Here is a 24,220-nt window from a genome sequence, read left to right as displayed (position 1 = left end):
CTGAGAAAGTGAGGTGTGTCCGGCTGGCTGCTGGATTCCCTGGATTTATCACATTGCCACCTAGTGGTGCACTACACTTTGATCACCAGACGTGATTTCACGGACATACATAAATGCACACAAATGTACCTCTGCTGCATGAAAAAGCAGAGCCCTGGAACAAGGACAGGCAGAAAGATGGCAGAGACACACTTTACACTGGAGAATTTTTGTCCTCAGAAATCCCAGGTCACAACTTAAAGGGTTCACATATCTCTTAAGAAGGCTGAGCTGTGAACAGCGCTGGTTGTGCTCACAGTTACATCTGCCCTAAAAGCTTTCCGCAGTCCCAGAGGCAGGTTTGACTTTGCCACGAACGCTGGCAGACTGTACCAAGGAGACAGAGGTGCAGTGTTCAGCACGCACGGGGAGTGCACGACCCACAAAGCAGGAGCCGCCCTCTCGGGGGAGATGCTGCTGATTGTACAACGAGTAACGAGACATTGCTTCATATTCAGCATCCAAAGAGAAAAGCAAGAGGAGAACAGAGATTATTGTTAGGAAACAAAGGCTATTTTGCAGAGGCAGATGGCAAAGATAGGAACAGCCAACACGAGCATTGCTATAATCTCAGAGGTGAAAACCTCACCTTGCAGCTCTCCGTGCACAAGCTCTGCCAGTGCAGGGATCCCAGTGTAGCCTAGATTTTGCTTGAAAATGAAAATCTTACTTCCCTGAGGCAGGTTTATGCAAAAAGCTCACAGAGCCTTAATGTCACATCACTCTGCCCTGCTTTAGTGAGTGGCTTTTGATTTTCCTCTCTGTTACTGTCTGACTCCCACACATCCTTCCTGCAATCTAGCTTGGAAGGGAAGCAGCATAACTCTTCTCCATCACCAGCTCTCTGCACCACTCACTGCTGAGTGTTTCCCACACACCATTTGTACAATATCCGATGCGATGGTGTTTGCAAAACAGGGACACGGGCATAGAAATACACCCACTCTCACACCTTCAGGTTCCCGCTTCTCACTTAGTCCTGCTTACACTTACATGTCTACTGACTCTCAGCATCTTTCCTAAGCACATTCCAGATCCCTCTTGGATCTCCCACACCTTGAACTTCGGCCTGAACTCAGCATCTCCCTTCTTTGATGAAATCCACCCTCACTCTGCCTCACTTGAGGACAGTTTGTAGAAGTGGCCTCACAGTGGAAGAGCAGGACAGGACCCCCAGCAGCCTGTGCTTGCTCCATTTATCACCTCTTATCTCAGATAACCATTGACTGGCACAGGCTGGTTTGACAGCAACCAGCACCTTGCTCCAGCTTGAATTCCAGCAAGAGAGCGTTCCAGTAGTTCATTATCAGTACAAAAGGGCACACGTGCACGCACCGATGGTCTCTTTTTGACAGGAGACTGAAAGTCTCTTTAATTTACTGCAGTAAATGAGGTTACTAAACTCTCCTGGCTGAGAGAAATCTCTTAATTACTTTCATCAGCCAGGCCATACTTTTAATACTTGATCTTAGCATTCAAGCTGTCAAGAGAAGGTGAATGTTGCCAAATAGTATATTGAGGCCCTGGATGTTGACAGCAATGGGTACTTTTCCACTGGCACAAAAAGAAAGAAGAAAATTAAATGAACAATCTGGGACCATTTCAAGTCAATTGCTCTTTGATTAAAATATTTCCAAGCGTTGGATTTCCAGTAGATCCAGTGAATCCAGAAGGGATAGTTAACAAAAATCACTCTTTGGCAACTCCAGGTGAAGCACCTGAATTTATTATTTCTACTAGCAATTCTAAGAAACAATTTGCTAAATACAATCCTATTGAAAAAATGGACACATCTGAACACTCCTGAGGTGGGGTACCCTGGCACAACCTTCCTGGGATATGTTCTCTCTGGAAACAGAAAATGAAGCAAAACTACCTGACACTTTTTAAATCTCTATTATTGTTTGTGCTGACACAGGCATCAGTGCTTGCTAGCTGGCTTTAAATAAACAGGCCAAAGGGTGAAGAGCCATGGCCAACTATTGTATTCCTGAGGATGGGGACACACCAGTGTAGCATGGCCAATATTTCAGTCTATTTACTCTTCCTTTGTATATGTGACACCACCATGTCTTGGAAGCTTCCATAGGTCTCCCATGATTTGTTTTTCAGAAAGCATCAGGTTTTTCGGCTAAAGCCATGCAGATGAGCAGCTTCACTACGTACCTTGGCCTGTGCAATACTGTGCCCTTCAAAGCAGCAAGGCAGATGCCCAAAGATCAGTTACCAAGCACAATGAGCCAAAAGCATTTGTGAAATCGGCTTTCTCCTTGGAGAGCTTCAGATGGGAAAACTGCTACGGGGCCAAAATAGACTCAGGGCAGAGACGAAGACAACCCATGGAAGGGTAATTCACCAGTCAGTATCATTTCAAAGCTGCGTGAGAGCAAAGCATTGTACACAGACAAAAAAGTCCACTGGAAAGGACAGTCTAAGGAGTCTCATCCCGTAGCTGTATATCTTGTCCAATTTCAGGATTTATCAATACAAAATTTCCCTAGCCTAAGACAGCTGTACTTGTCAAACTACAACACACATTTCTCAACTTCCTTACCATCATGTCTAGAGTGGGAAATCCTGCAACATTTTTAATTCCCTGCTGACTGAACAGGAGAAGCAGAGAGAAACCAGAAGGCTTTACAGTTTGATGGGACCTAAGAGTCAGTTGTTGCATCAGAAACTTTCAAAGCAACAGCTATGTTGAAGCTGAAAATGGAAGAGCACATAGCAACAGCTAGAATGCAAAACCGTGCTAATACAGACAAACACTGGGCTTGGGGAAGATCTTCTGCTCTGCTACCTGCCTTCACAAGGGTCAAATCACATCCCCCATGCACTGTGACCATGCTACGCTTGTAGCCAATACTCATGCTCAGCTTATTTGAGAGGCAAGCTAGGAGATTTCTTCCCCACCCTGCAAGCCAACAGCATTTGAGTGGCAGTAAGTCATTAAAATATACAAAGCCTGGCTTCATCTCTGCTTCCTTGCGTGACTAGTAGCAATTTTAAAGATTACTTCAGGGTTTAAGTAGCTTCCTGCTCCAGCAAAATCAAATTTTGCAGAGCTGCAATACTGTCTTCCTTTCATGATGGAGAAGCAGCAACCTGGGCCTTACCCCAGCAGCAGCAGGAGTCAATGCACGCCAGGCTGGAGCCCAGGAGCAGTGCAGAACAAGAGGGGCACTCCACTTGCCCACAAGGCTCTCCCTGGGGCTGTGTGCACCATGGAAGATGCACAGCAGCACTCTCTCCCAGAGACAAGCACTGGGGCAGGAATGGGTCTCTACTACCTCACCACTGGCACGCTTTGATGCAGTGTCCAGGTTCAAACAGTCTTTAATCTGTGTTACAGAGTGAGCCTTAAGCAAATATTTAAAAAGAGCTCTCTGCCACAGGTTAGTGCCCGCAATGCAAAGATCTAGTACTCTTTTGGTATTATTTTACTGGTTTAGACTGTTTGATCTGTGAAACTCATGCAGTTTTCACAGTAATCTTAAGACGGTATCCAGGAACATTGGATTTTGCTGTGTTGGATAAATATCATTATTCCTTCTAGCCGTGACAGGAGAAACTCAAACTGCCGAAAGAAGCGTTCCTTGGGAAAATCACGGATCAGCTCTAACATTAGCAGGGGCAGATGGTGCACGCTCTTTGACTCTTGCTGGGCCTGTTTGAATCTGGCAAGTGAAGACTGGAAATGTATTCTTCAGACATACAGGCTTGAAGGAAAGAAGAAATACAAACACCTCCTAGAGCTCATTTCTGCCAGGACACCATCCATTAAGCATGGGAGACTTATATCAAACCATCAGTTAATATCAAACCATCTCCAACACTAAGAGACACCACCACACCCCACACCCAACCGCAGTCCTCCAAAACACCTCCAAACCATGTGGCTGGCAAGAACAGTGCTGGTACCTGCAGTGAATAGAAGCAAAATTTTCCATGAAACATACAGGGAGCACAGCTTTATCATACTGGAAATGTCTAGAAAAATACCACTGTTCAGAGCTCCTGCAGGAATATTGTGCCAGGCACTCAGCAGCACCAAAATCAAACTCTCTGCTATGTGGCACTGCTTGTTCTGTGTATAAATGGAGATCATCAGTCCTGGCAAGAAACATGACTCTGCTCAATTTTAGTTTCTTCTAATTCAACACAGGATGCTCAGTGAGTTCATGCACTATGAGATTTCAGTATTTCATTTAAAACTGTACTTACAAGTGGTTTAACTCCTAACATAACATGAAAATTTATCACAGTGTTCCTGTGTATTTCAGATTTTACAAAACATATCAGAGACATTTCCAAGATTTAACAAATCCAAGTGCAATTAAAATGAGTGAAGCAGGATTTTTTTAAAAACATCACAATATACCAACCATCGCAATAATTTATATACTACTTACACAGCATACCTAATTATTAAAATATTATTAATTATCCATTAATTATCCATACTATTTGTTCTACCTTTCCCCTCCATCACAGTGGAGGGGAAAGACAGAACAAAATAACTTGAATTACACAAGTTACTTTCTCATTCTCAGACTCTAAAAATTGTTGCTGTGTCATGTTGGGCAGCGCAGCGCATGGGAATGCTGTTTAGTATGGTTTTTTTCAAAGTCACAAAGACTTTAATGGCGTAAGATTAAGATAATACATTTTTTAATCCAAAATTTTGCTCTCAAGTTGATTAGAATGAGGTTCTCTTTCACATACATTTACCAGCCTCCACTGCACAGCTCATTTTTGACAGCAATTGTTAATGCAACACAAAAGTAGTGTAAACAACAGTGCTACTTTCTCTAGTGATCCTGTCTTTCTCCCCAGGCACATACTCATTTTCCTTCTCCCTGTGATATAACTGGGAGTGGTTCAACAAGAATCCCAGGTCCTATCAAGGTAAAAAGCATCAAGGAGATCTGTGAAATAACAAAATAGAAAGTCTAGAAAAGCCCTAAATTGCTGAGAAGTCATGCAAAGAATAGGACTAACAATGAAAAAAAAATCTATAACTAGAAAGATACTATAGTCTTGATATTCCTGAATATTTTTTTCAGGAATATAAACATCTCTGTATTTTATTAATTTAAGGAACATAAAAATGGAAAACTAGAAAGAAGGTAGACAGACTCTCGCCAGCCAACTGTGGGAGTAGATGTTACTCAAGAAGGAGCTTGTTCAGCTGGCTAACACTGGTACAATTACACCTGAAAACATCTCAGATGGTGTTTCTGTTTGTCTTATAAAGTCACAAAGGCTATTAAACACAACACTACCTCACTTGGAATTACAGCTCGAGTGAGGGAATCTCTCCACACAGATCAGGCCAGCAGGACTCACGGGAAGCCCATCTCCTGTGGCACTGGCATTTCACCATCACCAACGGCATCAGCACAGAGAGAACAGACCACACAGTCAAACCTCAGCTCATTCATCGAGTTTCCAAATATGTTTTTCTCCACATTTTTGAATGTAGAGCGATGACCTCAGTGTGGGGCTTTGCTCAGTGCTATGATGAGTGGCTACAGCCTCTCCCCTGCGCTATACAAGTCCCCGCATTATGATTGTGATTAAAAAATACAAACCTACAAAAACCGCAAACGCATCAAAAGATCCACAATCAAAACAAAACTCAAGGCTTTGCCTCTTTTTGGAATTTATTTTAAGTAAATTAAATTATGAGGTAATTCTAGTGGGCTTGAGATCCACAGTGCAACCCATAGTAAAAATATTTATAGCATGCAAACAAAGATAATTTCTGACCATCCACTAGAATAAACTGTTATACCCGCCTCTCTGGTATCATGTTTTTTAAGGGAATACTGTGAAAAAACCTACAGATTTAAATGATTTAATACCTTAATTGCACAGCCATAACTAAGGCTGTAATGTAATACCTCTTGCTGGAAACATCCTCACATCAGGCAGGATGCCCTCAAATCAAGGCATCAAAACCAATTTCACTGATGACGCCATTTTCTTACTTCTTTCGCTGCCATTTTAGCATCGTGGTTACTCCACATTTCCTTGAGAAGTAGCTGTGTATTCTCCCTGCTCTAAGAGGAAACCATGCTTGAATAACACGGTGACAAACGAAACCTGTATGTCGAATTTCTGCCCGCGTCACGTCCCTGTGTGGCAGGGGCAGGGATGAAGCACAGTTGCCATTGCAGACCACACCTCAATTCCCTGCACTGAGAGCTGGTGAAGAGTCTCCCGAGAAGGTGCAAGCTGAGAAACCAGCCACTGGAAATCCATGGGCACCACACAGAAAACCAAAACAACTGAGGAAAGAGGAGCGTCCAGCCCTGTTACAGGAGGTATCTCTCTGAACCCTGCAGAAAACACTGGCTAGTAAGGGAGTAGTTTGAAAACAGAAGCGAAAGACATAAAGGAGGCACGCAGACAAGCTTGCAGTGTCTGCTGCTGGACTAATTGTACATTAGCATTAACATATAGGCAACCACAAAAACCCACTTAACCTGGCAGCAGAAAATTCATTTCTCAGGATCACATCCAAAAGCCAAACAGCCATCCCAGTCAATCGATAAAGTATTCCTTATCCCAAAATGACATTTCTGATGGATCACCAGCAAGAGGGGCAAATTATTAAACAAACCTGCTATTCATTAACACCCAACCTCCTGTAATTCACTTCTAAAAATTTTATTGCAGTCCTTCAGTCTCCCCCACCCCTTGTTAAGTGCTTTATCCTTCTGCTTGTCTGACTGGGAACATGTAACCCTTCTGTTTGCGAGAAACAGGGATGCTCTCAGGATTTCCTGAAAACCAAAACGATTGTTATTTCTACATCTCTTCCTTCACAATTTCAGATGAGTAGAAACAATTAAATGCCTTCAAGTTAATCTGAAACCGTAGGTAACTAAACAGTAATGAAAAAAATTGGTTCTCTTTACCTCCTCTGGATTCAAGTAGTGAGCCTGGCAGCACTGAGTCTGACACTGTCCCTGTTCTCAGGCTGACTCAAACAGAAAGATTTCGGCTGCCGGGCCCCCATCCCACAGCTGAAAGCCTGGGTACTGCCTTCCTGAATGTTCCTTAGGAGCACAAGTCATCTTTCTGCTTCTTGAAAAGAAATGCCAAGCAGCATCTTCCAGCCTCCATCTGCATTTGAGACAGAAAGCGACGCAGGCAGCGAACGCTCGTTGCCTCGAAGGGACAACGCCTGGTTCAGACATGAAAATCCTGTCAGCACTGGGAATGCGACAGCCAAGTTACACCGGGATGCAAATCCTAAACCAGCATAGGTGGCTTTCCCCAGTGCTGCACCTCCACAAAGGGGGTTCTTATAACATTTCTATTGCATTTTGAAGTCTCTCAGAAAAATCCATGCAGGGAAAGAAAACCTTTGCCAAGTTAAATTTACTTTATTTCTCTGATAGTGGGTAACATGACAGACACAAAATTACATTCACTGTAGTTTGAAGAATGTAGGTGTTTTGTTGGTTTTTTTTTTTTAACCACACACTGGAATGTCAAGAAAATGTGCATATTTGAAGTTCAGCCCTCTTAAATAACATGAGATGATTTGGCAAAATCATCCACCTGAGTTAAAAAAATAAGCCCAAGTTAGCCACCCCATTCTTCTTTAGTATTTGTAAATAAATCATAGCTACTTTGTTCACCTAATAGCTATTTTCAACATGACACCTTATCCCCTAGAATAAATATAAATATTTTACTGACAGTGAAAGCAAGCAATTTGGAGTTCATACATGTCACGATATCTTTAAATCCTCAATTTAAACATGCCATGGTGTTTAGAAATGGGTTTTCTTTACTACATTACTGATACATTTCACAAAGTTAATTATTTAAATTACATATGAAATATTAATTACAGATCATTAAAACAAGAAACAGAAGTCTGGAATATGTCTGTTATAATTATACAACTTATATTTAAAAATGTTAGACATTAAAGGGCTCAGAGAGAAAAGCATACATCCAAATTCTCTGCTGCAATAAATATGTTACAATAAACACTTTATCCCTTTTCAGCTTATTTCTCCCATTGTGTAATAAACCTAAGGTTTAAACTTTCCAGACTTGGGGCATAAGGCCGGTGTGCTGAGGATACACCAGAGACAATAGGTTTCCATTTTTCTCCTCTGGCTGTACTCCACCCTGGCTAAGGAACTGTCTAGCAGTGCATGCCTTTATTTGTGCCTTGCATTAACAAGGCACACAAGCTTTTGGACTTTAATGTAAATTAAATGTCAAGTCCAGATGCTGCCAACAGATATCACGGAAAACCCTGCTATAAGAGACCTACAGCTAATTGTTCATTACAGTGGCTCAGTCATTTATTCATACATTAATTTATGGAGCTTAGTTGAAGTCTGTCTCCCACCCACTTCAAACAAAGGAAAATAATTTGCCACACTGTACTAACTGCAAGGATAACTGAGCTGTTTCCCATACGGGGTCAGTGGGGATGGGATGGTTTCCTCCATGTTTTTACACAGGCAAACCACACATTTCATTGTCCTTTACTTGATTTTTTGCTGAGCTGCTTTTGTAGAAAGACCCCCCCACCTTTGCACAGGTAATCTGGTTGGAGAGAGGCAACTTTTTGGCCATGCTATGCCACTGTTCCACGTCTTCCCTCTGAGCATTTCTCAGTTGACAAAAGGAAGAGTGCAGAACATGGCACACAGGCACCTTAATATTTGAGGAGGGAGCCCCAAAGGAGGCAACTCACTCTACTGCAAGAGCCCAGGTGCTGTCCCAGGCACAGTATGTTCTATTAAACTGCTTCCTTTCATACACAAAAATAGAACTGAAAGGAAAGGAGAAAAACCAACCCATCCTGTACTTTTGTCCCCACACCAAAGCCAGGCAGAGCTCCCAGTTTCATGCAGCCTTTAAGTCCCCAGATCTGAGAGTATTAAATGAGCTGCCACCCACACAGCTAGTCACGGCCACCACATTTATATAAATGTTAATTCCCTGACTGCTTCCCTTTACTATGACTTTACTGGATTAACCCTTTTCATAATTGATCCTATCCACCTAAAAGAGAAGCGGGACCTAGGCTGAAAACTCCAGTTGACTAAGCAAATATGCTTCACCACCTCATTTAAGAAACTAACAAAAAAAAAAAAAGAGGCATATCTCCAAGTATCTTCAATTGCTTTGAAAGAGCAGAAATATTTTCTCTCTTATTTTTGTACTACATTTAAAATCCTTACTTCAAAATAAAACTAAAGAAAGTTTAACATGTCTTCTAAATAAATTGTAAGTGCATATGTAAGAACAGGGGAAACAAGAGTGGACTAACATCTCTGCACCACAATGAAAAAAGGCAGGAGAAAAAAATCATAATCAAGTAGCATCTTTATTTTTTGTTTAAAATACTTCCATAGACTTTTCATAGCCTAGGGAAGAGACAGCAGGAATAAAGGCTTTCAGAAAGTTATGCTACTGTATTTCTGCTTAAATGAAAAGCAAAGTCAGCAATGTCAAGAGGGTCTTTAAAAAGGCAACACATATGAAACCCAAAGCAGACGCTGGACTGCCCCACCCAACAGCTGCTCTAGCGAAGAACATTGGAAGGTAAAGGCACAAACCTTCCTGTTTCTTTTCTGTGAGCAAAGAACCTTTTCTCCAAAACTACCCACCTGTTCTCTTTAATTACTCACCTACAAATTAAAACAACCTGCAGCAACAATACAAAGAAAAACTGCCATAAAAGACACCTGAAGGAAAACTCTCTCTTATCAAAGCAAGCTTTTTACCTTCATTTAATATATTTTAAAAGATAGACATTCCTACCTGTAGATCTCAGTACTGAGGAGTTACAAACCTGTTAATGCTGGCTGTAACTGCCACACTTCAGCTGCCTGGTATTTAGGCTTACACAGCTGTATCTATTTCTATTAATTTTCAAGTTTTCTCATCTTAAAAAAAAAAATATATATATATATATATATAAAAATCAAACCTGCAAGTCCTGAAATGGCTGAGACAGTCAAGAGTCCAGCAAGACAATAAGAAAGCAGCTGCTTTCCACGGCTGAACACCACTGCCTGTAAAGCATCTATATATTTTTTTTCCAGTGGTGCTTTATTCAAATTCTAGGGAAAGCATCAGTCTGAAACCAGTAACTGATGGGAGTAACAGTTTATAGGTTACAGAAGGATATTTTATTGTTAACGGACTGTACCATGTAGGAATTAGGAGGGGGTGAGGCGGCAGGCAGGCAAGAGGAGAGAGATGCTACTATTTTTTTTTCCCCGAGCCACTGCAATTACTCTGATGTGAATTTTTGATGACTTCCGACATATTGCATGGTTAATAATCGTTTCAGCTGTCATGTTTGGTTAATGTGGAAAATGCATTTGCTGCATTGTGATGCAGCACTCCAGCCACAGATTGTAACACCAGTTGTGAAGCTATTCCCTTAACTGAGCTGCATGAATTTGCACATACCATGAGGCTGAAATAAATGGTAGTTTGATTTTTATACAGCAACTGAAAGCTTCTGCCATTTTAGACCTGCAGATCTGTTGGTACAACTTGTACAGGCAAATAATTTTACTGCATATTAATTGGTGTCAATGCTCTTTAAAGGGGAGCTTTGAGTCTCCATTGTTTTGCTGCTTGGTTATTTAGCAGTTAAAAGACTGAGATACTATTTACATTAAACATCGCTCTTTTTTGTAGCTTTACACAGGATATTTAATTGTAAGCATATATACATCAATGAAACTGTCAGCACTACAGAAATGCAGCTTGTTATTCATACAGGCTCAACCTACTTCTTCCTCCATATGATACTTAAGAGTATGTATATATAACCTTGTCTTACAAATGATTGCACATGAGGCATGACAATAAAATGATTGCATGTAAGGGGTGAAAATATGCTGCTTACAATCAAATAAAGAGAATTTTATTTGCAAAGTACCACTTCTTCACCTACACTTTAAACATCAAACGGAAAAGTATAAGGTTACATAAATACTCGTGTGTGCCTTTCACTGTCGCCAGTAGAAAAACAATGCTGCAAGCAATCATGCAATTACAAGAGGAGATGTAAAACGGCAGAGATGAAACCACGCTAAGAGCCAGTCACCCGGTGATTAAAGTCAGGCCAGTGTATTCCAGCAGTCAGGTGATGGTGCCATCATTACAGTGCAGAAAGTCACAGAAAAATCGAGAAACAGACCACCCCCATCTTCGAGAAAAAAATTAGAAGCACTAAAGGAATAAAGAATGCACTTGCTAATATGGCAAATGTACAACCATGAAGAAGCATTTCACAGAATGTGCATGTGTAATACTATGGGGAAGTTACTGTCACAGATCCCAAGTGCACATTTAACCCAGGGTGCCAACCCAGCTCCAGTCTGCAAACTGCTGGTGACACTCCCAAATTCAAAGTTCATTATTTTTACATTCCAGAACAACAGCCCTGCTGCCACATTACTTCATTTCACAGTTCAGTAATTCTGCTCACAAATGCACGTCTTGAATTTGCAAACACACACAGGCAAAAAAATCCAGACTTGGGATGTCTACATTTAATGAAGAACAAAAAGCTATCAGGAAAGTGTTCTACTGAGCATGAACACTGATATACCTGCAGAATCACCACCAATTCATTATTTCAACTTCTGTTTAAATTAAAACAACACTGCAATGTGTATGTTGGACAGGAAATATCAGAAAATATGTTGCAGGACATTTTATATGGAAAAAACAAGAGTCTCTGAATTAACATTGAACCCTCTGGTTTGAGAGCAATTCCCATGAACAGGGTTATGTCTGCAGAAGCTGCTTTGTGGCTCAGGCTCACCTACCCCAAAGGCATCACTGCACCTTGCACAATTCAGAGTTTCACAGGTGGCAGAGTGATCTCTTACAGTGTTTTGGCTTTGAAATTAGCAAACTATCAAAGGTGATTTTCCACAAGCAACTGCAAGGAGCAATCCCTCCCTGCTTGTGACCAAATGAACTCGAATATCTGAATCCTGCTACCAAGCATTTCATGAGTGGAGATGACAGGACTAAATACAACACTCTTAGTGGAAAACTGCAGTCAGTTGCATTGCAGGGAAAATTATTGATCACAGCCAGCTACACCCCATAGTGCAGGCAAAGTCCCTTTTGGGAGAGAAAGGTTAATACATTTGCAGGGATAATTTAACTCTGGCATTCCTCCTGCATTTATGAGCATCCATGTCTGGCACCATCCCTGCTGCAGGGCTTGCCTCAGTAACTTGCCACTCACCTCACACACTCTGCTCTGGTTTTGACGGCTTCTCCCCCTACTTACCTTTATTTTGCATAACCCACTAGTGGTGCAGAGACAGAAGCACTGAGGATACACAGAGCTTTTGCCTCCTAGCCAAACTTTGAAACAGGTGAAGGTACCTGGAGAGACAGTCGACTCTTCAGGACAGACAGCAGCCTCCCAGGGATTCCAAGAGCACAATCATCCATCTGGAACTGCTAGCCACAACTTCAAAGATGCTGCTTTTATCAAGAGACATTCTCTGTTATTTTCTGGCCCTGTAATGCTACTGCAGAAGGTCCTTGCAACTGCAGATGTATGCATTACAATCAGCACGATTATATATCTGTACTTTGTTTTACATATCACATTGCCAGGGAAAGCCTTCCCGGTGTGGCTCAGCAAAACACTGTCTCCAATTACCTATGGATTTCTTAAAGCAACAGCTTTGAGGGATATGAACAGAAACTACCCACCCCAAATGGCTGTTAGTGTAAACAGCTAACCCAGCTAAGATGTCGGAACTGCTATCTGTTTCACTGGCAATCAGTTTAGTGGAGCGTTCAGTCAGCTCACGCATCAATCACTTCTGCACTCTGATGTGACTGTGAGAGGAGAAGGAAAACTACTGTTCAGGGCTGCTGGGCCCCAGCTAAGGAAAACCACAAAGTCTTCCTTCTGACTAGAAAGCATCAAATCTCTAAGAGAATGACAATGCAAAAAGAATGCAGAAGGCGTTGGAGTAAGAATATCCTTCTCTGGGTCAGGATCATTCCCTCACTCTATCTCTGAGTGTCCACAATGACCTTCTGCCTTGTCAGGTAAAGCTTCATCTCTGCAGTGAAGGCGATTTCTTCATCACGACTACAAAAATCAAGATACAATCACCCTTACCTTAAAAAAAAAACCACCAACAAACCATAAAACATGGTAGCCTGCAATCAATGATATCATCTCCTTTTCTTTCAGTCTTGCACTGGACAGGGATAAGGTGGAGAATAGGACCAGCATTGCTGAATCTGCTCCTGTATTAGCTCCATTTTGAACCCCTACAGTTTCAAAGTCTGCCACTGCTGGTGAGCATTAACCAGCAAAATTAAGAGACATTGCTGGCAGTGAGTTGTAACAGTGATAGGTAGCTCCTTCCCAATATTTCTTCTCAGCTTAATCCAGCACTGTAACAGCAGCAGCAAATACTGCACTGTCATAGTGGCTCTGGAGAAAGCCTTAAAGCATTAGCTGGTACTCTGCAAGGCCAGCAGGGTGATTATCCAGCATTAATGACAGGCGAGGTCTCTTCCTCTGCCTTCAGCTCTGCACATTCATCCTCTCCCTTCAGAGGGATGCAGAAAGAACAGCCAGAGTGATCAGGAGTCCAATCCGAACAGGTTGTGGTAAAGAGAAGAGGAAAAAAAACCCAGGCTAACACTTCAACATCAATACAGTTATACACAAGCAGAGCAAAAAGTCAGGTTCAGTGTATTATGATGCTACTGGCCTGTCTAGCAGGGAATTTGGACTTTGTTGCAACGGGCTAACTTACACAAACTAAGACAAATGAGCCATCCAGAATCAAAACAAAAACTAGAACTGGGAAGTGAAGAGCTCCAGTAACATCCAGTATAATCATCACAGAGAGCCATCCTCCTTCAGTGTAAAAACCACCAATGCACTCACACTGGGAGTTGCTGGCTTCTTAGAGAGCTCAAAGGCAACCTGAGTTTCAACACAGCTTTGGAACTAAATTTGTACCAAACAAGAGGCAGGATGTAAAGGCGGAGAGTGGGAAACACCCCTGAGAGAACTGATTGAGGACCAGCGCTTTGTGTGACCAGGCAGATACATGGGGAAGTGAAACACAAATCCTGTAAAATTACAAGAGTGCTGGTCTCAAGCAGGGGAGAGGTGGGGGGAGCCCAGCCAAGCAGAGAGGATTAGCATCAACACTGGCAGAGCTGTTACTGCCATCCACACCCCAATTAGTGGTATCATTTGTCTGGATGAATGGGGAACTTGCACTCCATTCGGCAATTTGACAGGGTGTCACTGAACTACCTCACGTCCATATTTATCCAAGAGGCAAGTGCAGGAACCAGTTTTAATTAGAGCCTGTTTGACAAAGAACCGAGGGTATTACCCATGCTCTCACCATCAAGCGATAATTGAGATGTAATCGTTTAAACAAAGCGCAACAAGTGTCCATTTACCCAAAGCCATTGTTAAATATCCACTAGGAGATTATTTTCAAAATTATAATGTGCCATGAATATGCAAACCACTTTCCATCTTTAGCATTGAAAAGAATAATCACCTTTAAAAAAACCCACACCACCAAAACCCACAACTGAAAGCCAAACAGCTATTTTGCAGCAGAATCTGAGGAGTGTTTTAAACATGCCAATGCTAATTTAAAAGGAAGGGGGAGAGAAGTGATGTTTCTGCTTTGGGGCCATTAAACTATGTCTGGAAAGCCCTCTTTTGTACAGCATTAGCCTGCTGTAAGTCTGTAATTACTAGGAGAATGTGTTAATTTTTAATTCAGATTGCTAACCCCTTTTTTATGTACAAACCCTGCATGTCAATCCCTCTTGCAGATGACTGTAAGCACTGACATGACCAAATTCAACCCTCGGTGGTAAAAGCATGCTCTCCCTGGGAGGTTTGGCACTGTGCGTTGGAAAGCAACTCAACCTCGTAGTGCAATAGCTCTTTTATAAAACTGTCACCTCGGCATCGTGGCAAGCAAATCCTCTCGACCCACAGCCTATTAAACCAGAACCATATGGCCACTGATATTCACACCTTCATTTCAGCATTCTTCTGTCTGGCTACTGAAATTCTAACACAGCTTCACAGGAAGCTGAATTCCCAGATCCTTCACATTCCGAAACACACGGAAGCACAAGATGAGGAAGTTAACCTAACACTGCCTAGAGGCCCACACCAAGTTAATGGCTGTCAAACACTAAACCCATCTTTCATCTCTTCTGACTCCAACTGATGCCAGCAATCCATGGAGGAACCTGATTTAAGAGCATGCTTTGACACAGTCCAGCAATGAATTATTAACTCCAGCAGAAGCCACAAAGCATCAGCTAGGAGCAAACATGAGCCTTCTATGATTATTAACAAGAATGCAATTATCAATGCTCCTGCTAGTCACAAAATGTGTCCAAATTCCCCATCACATAAAGTCCAAAAGGCACCACACAGTAATGCACATCCACATGTATGAAAGCAGAAATAATTCTGTGCTTTTACCTTTGTTTCTTCAGGGTTATATTATCAGCTGTGAGTGGTCTGAGAGAAGAAAGCTCTGCCTTGCCACCTGCATTACTAGCAATTATACACGGACTTGCAACACTAACAGAAGAGTCATATATGCAGAACCAAGTCCATATTTTTATTTTTCACAGCAATTCAATCCATGGTGGACTGGATAAAATGCAGTCACAGAAACTTGCCTGCAGATTCAGAACCATCCTTGGCCATGTTATATCACATAGCACAAGCTGTTTGCAGCCCAGAGCCTGACTGGGCACATAGAAGCAGCTCCCAGCCTGCTCACCAACAGCAGACAGATGAAGATAGATGCATTCACCCCTTAAGACAGTGAGTGCTACCCAAAAGGGCAGTCCAGACTCCTTCTGAAAGGCACAGGCCCACCCTGACAGCTGGATCTGAGATATGCACCTCTAGCAGCATCCCACCATTCAGGAAGAACAACTTGCTCAATTATCTGCCAAAGGAATCCAGACAGCTCCCCATATTGAGGTGCTCCCCCCACAAAGTGTCAAGAGGTAAAAAATACTGGTGATGGACCTAAAAAGACCTGCTGAATCCCAAAATGCACAAGGATGTTTGCTTGGAATGGGGTGCCATGCCATTCTGAAATTAGCAGTGAAAAGCCAGGATGAAGACAGCTTTTTTACATTTTTCTTAGATGAGAAGATAAATTTGTGTTTTTCCTTTAATTACAGCTGCCAGCTCTAAAGAAAGTGGCACTAGAACTGCTGGCCAGCATGGAAAATGAACACCCACAAGCATGCTGGTTAAAGTGAACAACAGCAGTACATGGCTGCTTTGTCAAACTATCCTTGTATTTCTCATAGTGAAAGTACAACTGAAATCAGTATTGGCATCTCAGCAGGCTTAATTAGAAGTCAGGTCTACTCTATTCAGGTCTTTATACTGTGCTCATTACATTAATATCCAAGTGCCTTCCAGTCCCGTATTAAGTGACATGACTAACATCTGTCAATGTTGTTTGTTCTCTTCTCCATTTCCTGGAGGAGTGGAAACACAGTGTTCAAGCAGATCACAGAACACCCAGCAACTGGGAAGGGAGAGTCCTTCAGCCCTGGCTCACACAGAGCATGGCCATGTCTGCTTGGTTAATGGTTTTATATCAGAGTCATCAGCAGAATGATTAAGCACCTATACATATTAAAAGCACCAGGTCTCCTCCCAGTACCATTTCCATGCAAAATTGACACGATTGGAAGACAAACAAAAGTCTGTCCTTTCTGGACCAAATTAAGTCATTTGGAGTTTTATCATTTCATTTCTCTGCCTGAATCTCCTTGCCTTGTCATCTTACATTAGATAATGCTGAGGACACATCTTCCAGCAGAGGAAATAAAAGCGTCCATCAGTTGAATTTGACCAAAAAGGACAACAAAGGTATGAACAGCTTATCCTGCCCTTAAATCCCTTACAAAACCCACATTTTAAAGCTACAGAGGTTTCACCTGGCTATCAAAACTAGAAGACTGAAGTCAGTAATTATTACTTTTGTACTCACATGCCTTTCACCTTTCCCAATGATTATCCATCTATATATCTCTATTCTTCTGATGCTGAAAAGTACTTACATCACCATTTCTTCTGAGTTATAACCCAGTAATTCTTTGCAAAGACATTGTGAGGACAGAGATAGCTAGAGAATGGGAAGAGACAGAAGGAAAAGAACTGGGAGGGACTGAATCTTAGACTCAATCAAGATGATTAAGGATTGGAAATGCTATGTGTCTTAAGGTCAGCTAGCTGGGGTTAGGCAGATGCTTCCAGTAAAAGCAAATGCCTAGAGATAGGTCAAACTCAGGAACATAAACTCGGTAAAGACTGGGAAACAACGGGCTGCAGGGGATGAGACTGTCACCACCACCTTCTCATTTGTCCATCCAAATCTTCAAAACTGAAGGTAAAAGAAGCCCACTGAAACCAAGTCACCAGCTGTTAGATTAAGAGAAAAGCAAGGACTCATTCCAGACCAGTGAGGGGAATGCACAGAGCTTTCATTTAATGCAATGTGCATAGCCATACAAAACGGGGATTAGTTTTTTACAAAAAAAGAACAACCTTTTCAAGTGTATAGATAAAGAGACTCTCAAGAAGGGACAGAGGCTGACTCAGAAAACTATTAAAAGGACAAAGTGACTTTCAAATAGAGGTCACAAGTTCAAACACAAACTAGATCAGTAGTGGCCAAGACCAAAGCATCTAAAGACTGATTAGTGGTGTAAACAAAAATGTGTTGTTAATCCTCCTTGAGCTCCTGCTACACAGGAGTCCATATTGCAAAATCCATGCATAAAGCAATGCAGAATTTACTTTCTGTCCAGCCCTAGAGGAACAGCCAGGGCTTAGGTGGGTACCCACACACCAAGTGCTGTCCCTAGTCAGTGCAGAAGTGAGACAGATGCACTGCTCCCTTTGCTTAAAATGGCCAAGTTATTCCTTCTGGTTATGATACTCTACCATACTGGGCTCACATGTTTGTTGCTGGATACATATTATCAGATATCAAACTGAACACCCACTTAGCTTCTATAAACAAGCATTAAGAGCACATTGCAGGTTTCCAGTATTATTTTGTCAGAGAATTTTGTGAAAATACTTTGCTGATTCACTAATGTCATACAACTTATGTATCCATGAAAAACAGACCACCAAATGCCATTTATCCTTTCCCCCAACACGGCTCAGAAGACGCTCCAGTTATCCCTAGAGATCTTGCAGCACTGCAGACTCAGATGTATATTATGAGAAGCCTTACTGCAGAACATCCTTCCAGAGGACATCCAAAGAGGGCAGACAGTATTCCAAAACATACATTTCAGTAATGAAAAGCAGTAAACACACAATGTTTACCACTCAGGAGGTACATCCAGTGATGCAGCTGCTTTGACTTTGGCCATCAAGCACAACTTGGGTATCTCCCATCTCCCTTCACAGGGAATCACAGCTCTAATATATTCCACACCACGCTATAACCACAGACATCCAGTGAAACATTATCCTTCTCACTTTTACTGGGCACTATAATACAGGTTGCACATGTATTTACAGGGGGGGTTATGTCAAACCACTCTTCACCTACTATTAAGCAAACATTTCCTTATTGGCCTGCAGTTTTAACAGCACAGTCATCATTACATACAGTCATACATTACATACTTTCATACAAAAATATCTGTTGCTACTCAATTATGATATAGCATATTATTCCTGTACTACTACTAAACTGGGATCCTGCAAATAACATTAATTCCTGTGTCTATTTACTGGAAGCAAGGACATGCTAGAGGCAAAGATATAGACAACTTTATTACCTTTCTAAAAAAACTTTTATTAATGTTTGTTCCAAACAAGATCCTCCAGCTGCTGAAGTTTAATACCACCCAAAATGCATTTTCCCCAGGGTCCTCCATTATCAGCAAGGGCTTTTCTTGCAAGTCAAATCTTTTAAGATATTTTCTTTGCTCTCCAATTTAGGAGACAGGTATTCAGCATTCAAGAAATGCAATCAAATCCTGCCCCTTCCAGGCCTTCTGGGGCACCTATAATTCACTCTCTTGTAGAGAGGGAAATTATCATCCCTTCCCATTGCTAGTATTTAAAAAAGTAGAACAGAGCAACTTAAATTTGCATTGCAATTATTTAAAGTCTATAAATAGTTGTTGCCATAGTGTTAATTAAATTGCTATATGGTAATGTCCTTTCTTTTCTACCTTTTAAAGCTGAACTCTGAATAAGTCAAGTAACCTGGGACTATGCCTTGTAAGAGTCCATGGAAAGTGAGTACAAATGCTTAGACCTTGTATTGTACTCCACACAAAGATGAGCTGAAAATCTGAATTAGTAGCTTGTTATGATCTCTTATTCCCACTTGCTATGAAAGAGAAGAAACTAATTTCCAAACTCCATCATCTGTTTATCCAAACTCAGAATTTTGAAAAAATCACCATAAAATTTCACAGACCAACCACAGTAATTGAATGGATACAAACTGCATAGGCGGAAAAAAAAAAAAATCAAACTCAAGAAGAATGTGGACCATCACCATACTGAGAATTATCCAGGAACTGAGCAGAGATTACTGATGGTGCTGCAGGGAGGAGAGGGCACGCCCCACCTCACATCTAGAGAAGCATTACACAGTGACCACAACAGGCATATTTTTGAGTAGTGCTACTAACATGCAACACACTTGTGAAGCTATACAAATAAACTTTCCCCTAGAAAAAACAATAACTAGTTTAAAATTAATAAATTAGAGTATCCCTTAATGTCTGTTAGCAGCTCAGCAAATGCTGGACACGGCAAACATCAAAGGTGAAAAATTTCAAGAGACACAAACCTCAAAATATTAGGATTTCTGTCAGCCTCCCTCTGTCTTTTCAGTGTCTCTTGCTTCAGAGGTTCAATTCAGTATGAGAAGGTTAACAAATACAAAACAAAGAAACTCAAAACTTGCCTATTTATCTTTTCTTTTTTAAATCCAAACCACATTAGTACTTCTGGATAGACAAATTATATTATAAAAGTAGTATTTCAATATTCTGGCACCAAGCCACATTCTAATGGACATTCAAACACTAACTAAGGAAATGGCTGTGCATTAAGCCTATCAATAAGTCAACAATCAATACTTCAGTATTGCAGTAAAAATACAATGCACTCTTTATAACTGCCACTGGCCTCATCCTTCTTTGTCGAGCTCAGCTCCTAACAAAAAATGTCTTGAAGCAAGAAATGAAGCACATACTATTTCACAGTCATTAAGCATTTATCTTAAACTCTAGACCTAATTGGTCTTCTGACCTGTACAGATTTTTGTTTTTCAAACAGGGCAGAAGAGTCAGGAATAAAAAGGACAGAAGTTCAGACACAAAATTAATCAAGCAGCTCAATAGGTAAAAGTAGCAAAATAAAGAAAATTCAAACAGCAAAGCCCCAAGCAACTGCAAATTAGGAGCTGGTTCCAGCTTTATCTCCAAAAAGCATCTCAAAAGAAAAAAAAAATCCCATCAAAGCATACTAACATTTGTGTTTTAATCCAATTCATAGATTTTAATTGCCTGCACAACATCAGTCCTGCACAATCCATTGACATATCCACCCTATCAGTTTGATCAAATGAAGGCAAAGGCAACCTCTGCAGAGCACAAGTTTTGGACACTCTCTGGAAAGCAGGACCATCAGGCCATACTGCTCTGCAATAGAGCAAATGCTTTAAATTTAGTTAAGTCTGGCTTCCCAGTCGGAGCCACGGCCATAATGCTGAGCCACCAGTATATTTCTTGACAGTGGAAAAAAACCCACAGTTTTTGGGTGCTTTGAGCAGCTTTGTATGTCTGCAGAAAGGTTCAGGGTATGCTTTACAGCAGGAAAAGTGGCAGACATTGATCCAATCCTGTGAAACCTGAATGTAAAAACAGGAGGACAAAGACAATCAAATTGATCATTTTTATCTCCACAGCCTAGTAAGCTCAGTACTGAAATGGAACTTCATCATGGAATGGCTAAGCCAGCCTAATAGTTTGGGTAAACAAGCCAACTGAATTCTCCATTTTCTTCTCCAAGTCTGCAAATACACAGAGGGAAACAGAGAATGATTGTTTCAGAAATCCCTCCACAGATCCCTTACGTTTATTTGCTAAAACCATCTTGCATCCCTGGGGTTTCAGCTATAAACAAGCACAGGCATGGCTGGGAATTTGGAAGGACTTTTGTTTTTTTTTTTTTGGAAAACTGATATTTTGAAGTCAGGACATCTGCATCTTGAGGTTGAGCTCTGCAAAAGCAGCCAACACTGCAAGCCTGGCAGGTAAGGGGCAGGAATACCCAAGCCCTCACAGACCATAGAGCAGTTTGCCAGGGCACAATCCAAGATCAGGAGCAGAGTGTGCACCCAGCAATAGCTAGGCCAGACCTCTGACCATCAGGTTTTTCAGCTTCAGCTCACTCTCTACATCAGGCACATCCTAAATAATCCATCTCAAGGGAGAGTTACCACACTACTAAATACTGCTGCATAAAATGATTATATTGGGTAGCCGGCAGTAGCTGTATTGACCAAAGCTTCAGCCTACAACTCTAAACTGCCAGACTGAAAGGCTTTTTGTGGCCACAATTCCAGCTCAGAGCACCGACTAATAGCAGTCTTTGCACAATTTCAGCTCAGAGAAGTTAAAGATCTCCAGAGCAGACTGGTGACAGCCACTGCAGCTGTCTTAATGACAAAAGGGTGGCAGAGCTGCCAGTGGACAGGTGTTTGTAGCACAGCTTCAGATTCTTGTTTCATGTGGGGAATGGAGCTCTGCTGACAGTCTGTACCACAGGGGGAGCCAAGGACTGTGCTGTTTAGCACTGCCAAACTAGAAACAACTGATGGAAAGAAACAACCTTACTTTTTTACAAAGTTGGGTGGTGTGTGAGGGAGGGAAGCTGGAGGCCAGCGAAGTTGTCCAATATTAATCAGGACTCTGAACAATAAAGAGGCCTGAAGAAATAGGAAAAAGAAAACCATCCATTTAAGCTTCCACTACAGAATTTCACAATCTTGTGAGAGCCAGTGGTAAATGCAACTTTTAATTCTCAGGAAAGCATTTCTTGAACTCAAAGTCAAGCATAAAAATCATGACAAAAATTGGATCAAAATCCAGCTTTCCCAATTTCCTGCTATGAAAAGCAGCTGCCACAGAAGGCCATTTTCAAAGTAAATATATGCATCAGGGGCTGCCAGTCAGGCAATGATCCAAAAATTCAAGGGTCAGGTGCTATTCAATATTTGAATCAGTACAATAAAACACTGCATAAATATTTAAACTAGCACTCTTGCTCCAAAATACTCTTGGAACGTATTTCAGCCACTTGCTTTCAAAGTTTATAACCAACATTCCCTTCTTTCTTCTATCCTGAGGAATCTCTGAAAAAAACCAACAACTCATTCCTTGTTTATCCACAACACATCTGACAGCAGTTTGCTGGTTTGATTTGAATGTGCTGCTTTCAGTCAGCAAGTACAAATAGATAAATCTCAAGTGCTGAAATCCTATATCCTTGGCTCTTTATGAGCTCTTGTTCTAAATCTACCCTCATTTCCCTGAAAAACCCAAATAAAAACCAAAACCTGAATCTCCAGAGTAGTCTCCATTTTTACATCTCATTTATAACCTCTGTCTTCAAAAGCTAATTGGTTGGGCTCCATTTCAGTTGTTTTCACAAAGTGTGCCATAAAACAATGTAAGATGCAGTCTGTCATTAGACACAAACTATGGAGGACACACATTTGCTTACATCTCAATATAGATCTCAAGAAGTCAAAGGCCAGGGACAAATGCATTTTGATACTCTACATGCAGTTGAACCTTCCAGTTGTTTTAGCCAGTCATTAATATAAGTTATGATCTTGTAGAGCAACGTTTCCCGACCATCAGTCACTGCCTGTGCTGCCCAACCCAGCCCCTACTTTTAAACTACACCACATTCAATGAGCTGGAAGTTGCTGTAACTGGAGGTAGAAGCTCAGCAGATGTGCACTGTCAATAATCCACCTGGCTGCACACTCTAACAATTCAATACACTGAATTGCAGCTCTGCTGGAGATTCCCATCCTGACATCTCCACAGTTACACTCAATATTGATTTGCATGAACCTGTTCCTATCTCAGCCTTCATTTCCCTGTGCTTCTATGTCCTAGGCCTGTCAATGCACCTAAGCTCCAAAACAGCAGAAGTTTCTCCTGAAAATAAAATTTAAAAGTCTTTTAAAAGACATTTCAGTAACACATTCTAAGAATTGCTATGTTTTCTTTTGTAATAAAATGATTATATTATATGATTAAATTAACTACTGACCACAAAAATCTGACAATGCATCTGACACCTGCAGAGTTTTGCTTCTACTGCTGGTAGCAACAGCTTGTTCAGCAGATGCCTCTAGTAGCACCTAGGCAAATTGTTCAGAGATTAATAGCAAAAACAAACAAATAAAAATCCAGGCCCAAACCATTGCCAAAAAACAAGGGACAAAAGAGGGCTCTTTCAGTTTCACTGGGCTATCAGAAGTAACAATTAACTAAACCTTTGGTATTAATGCAAAAGGAAGCTCTGATGATCCCACAGGTAAGATTACTCTGATTGAATGTACCACAGGATATCAAAACACTCTGAATTCATACAAACACTTCAAAAGGTAGTTCTATACTTAAATTATTTATACTCACGACAGCCCTGGAAGAGTCCAAAGGAATGAGCTGTGAGACTGCCAATCTGAGTAAGCAAGATTTAGTCTGTGAAGCTGTGCCTATCAATGAAAGCTACAGTCACTAACTCACTGCACTCATTTCACAAAGGGTATTAGAAAGGTCAGTACTTCGGTCTTTCAGATCCAGCACTTCATAGGGCCAGCAGCCTTACACTAAGCAGCATCACTGTGTGACCACGTGGAGTCTCTCTCTGTCCGAGGAAGAAGTTGCCACCTGTGGTGCTGAGAAGGTGTCACTCCTGATTTGCTCTGGAAGCTGCTAGTTCATTTTTTTTAAAGATAATTAGTCAATTATTTTTAAAATGATAAATGGCAAATGGTCCAGTGGCAAATGATGCAGTGCTACAACTGTGGCA

The 24,220-nt window shown here is 41.3% G+C and overlaps 1 protein-coding gene across 5 annotated transcripts in view; it reads right to left on the bottom strand.

Annotated features, from left to right (window-relative positions):
* The window catches only part of NUP93 (nucleoporin 93), a 76,111-nt gene that overhangs the window by 33,766 nt on the left and 18,125 nt on the right, over nt 1-24,220 (bottom strand). The window contains exon 1 of one of the 5 annotated variants that reach the window (XM_083870410.1): nt 12,353-12,377. The exons of 3 other annotated variants lie outside the window; for them this stretch is intronic. The gene's annotated coding sequence lies outside the window, so the exon portion shown is untranslated. Of the gene's footprint in view, nt 1-10,015; nt 10,170-12,352; nt 12,378-24,220 lie in introns of those variants that run through there. One more of the 5 variants, XM_083870409.1, reaches the window with a different exon arrangement.

The sequence above is a fragment of the Zosterops lateralis genome (genome assembly GCF_965231275.1).
Source record: "Zosterops lateralis genome assembly, chromosome: 12".
Classification (NCBI taxonomy): domain Eukaryota; kingdom Metazoa; phylum Chordata; class Aves; order Passeriformes; family Zosteropidae; genus Zosterops; species Zosterops lateralis.
This window is presented reverse-complemented; position numbering and strand designations above follow the sequence as displayed.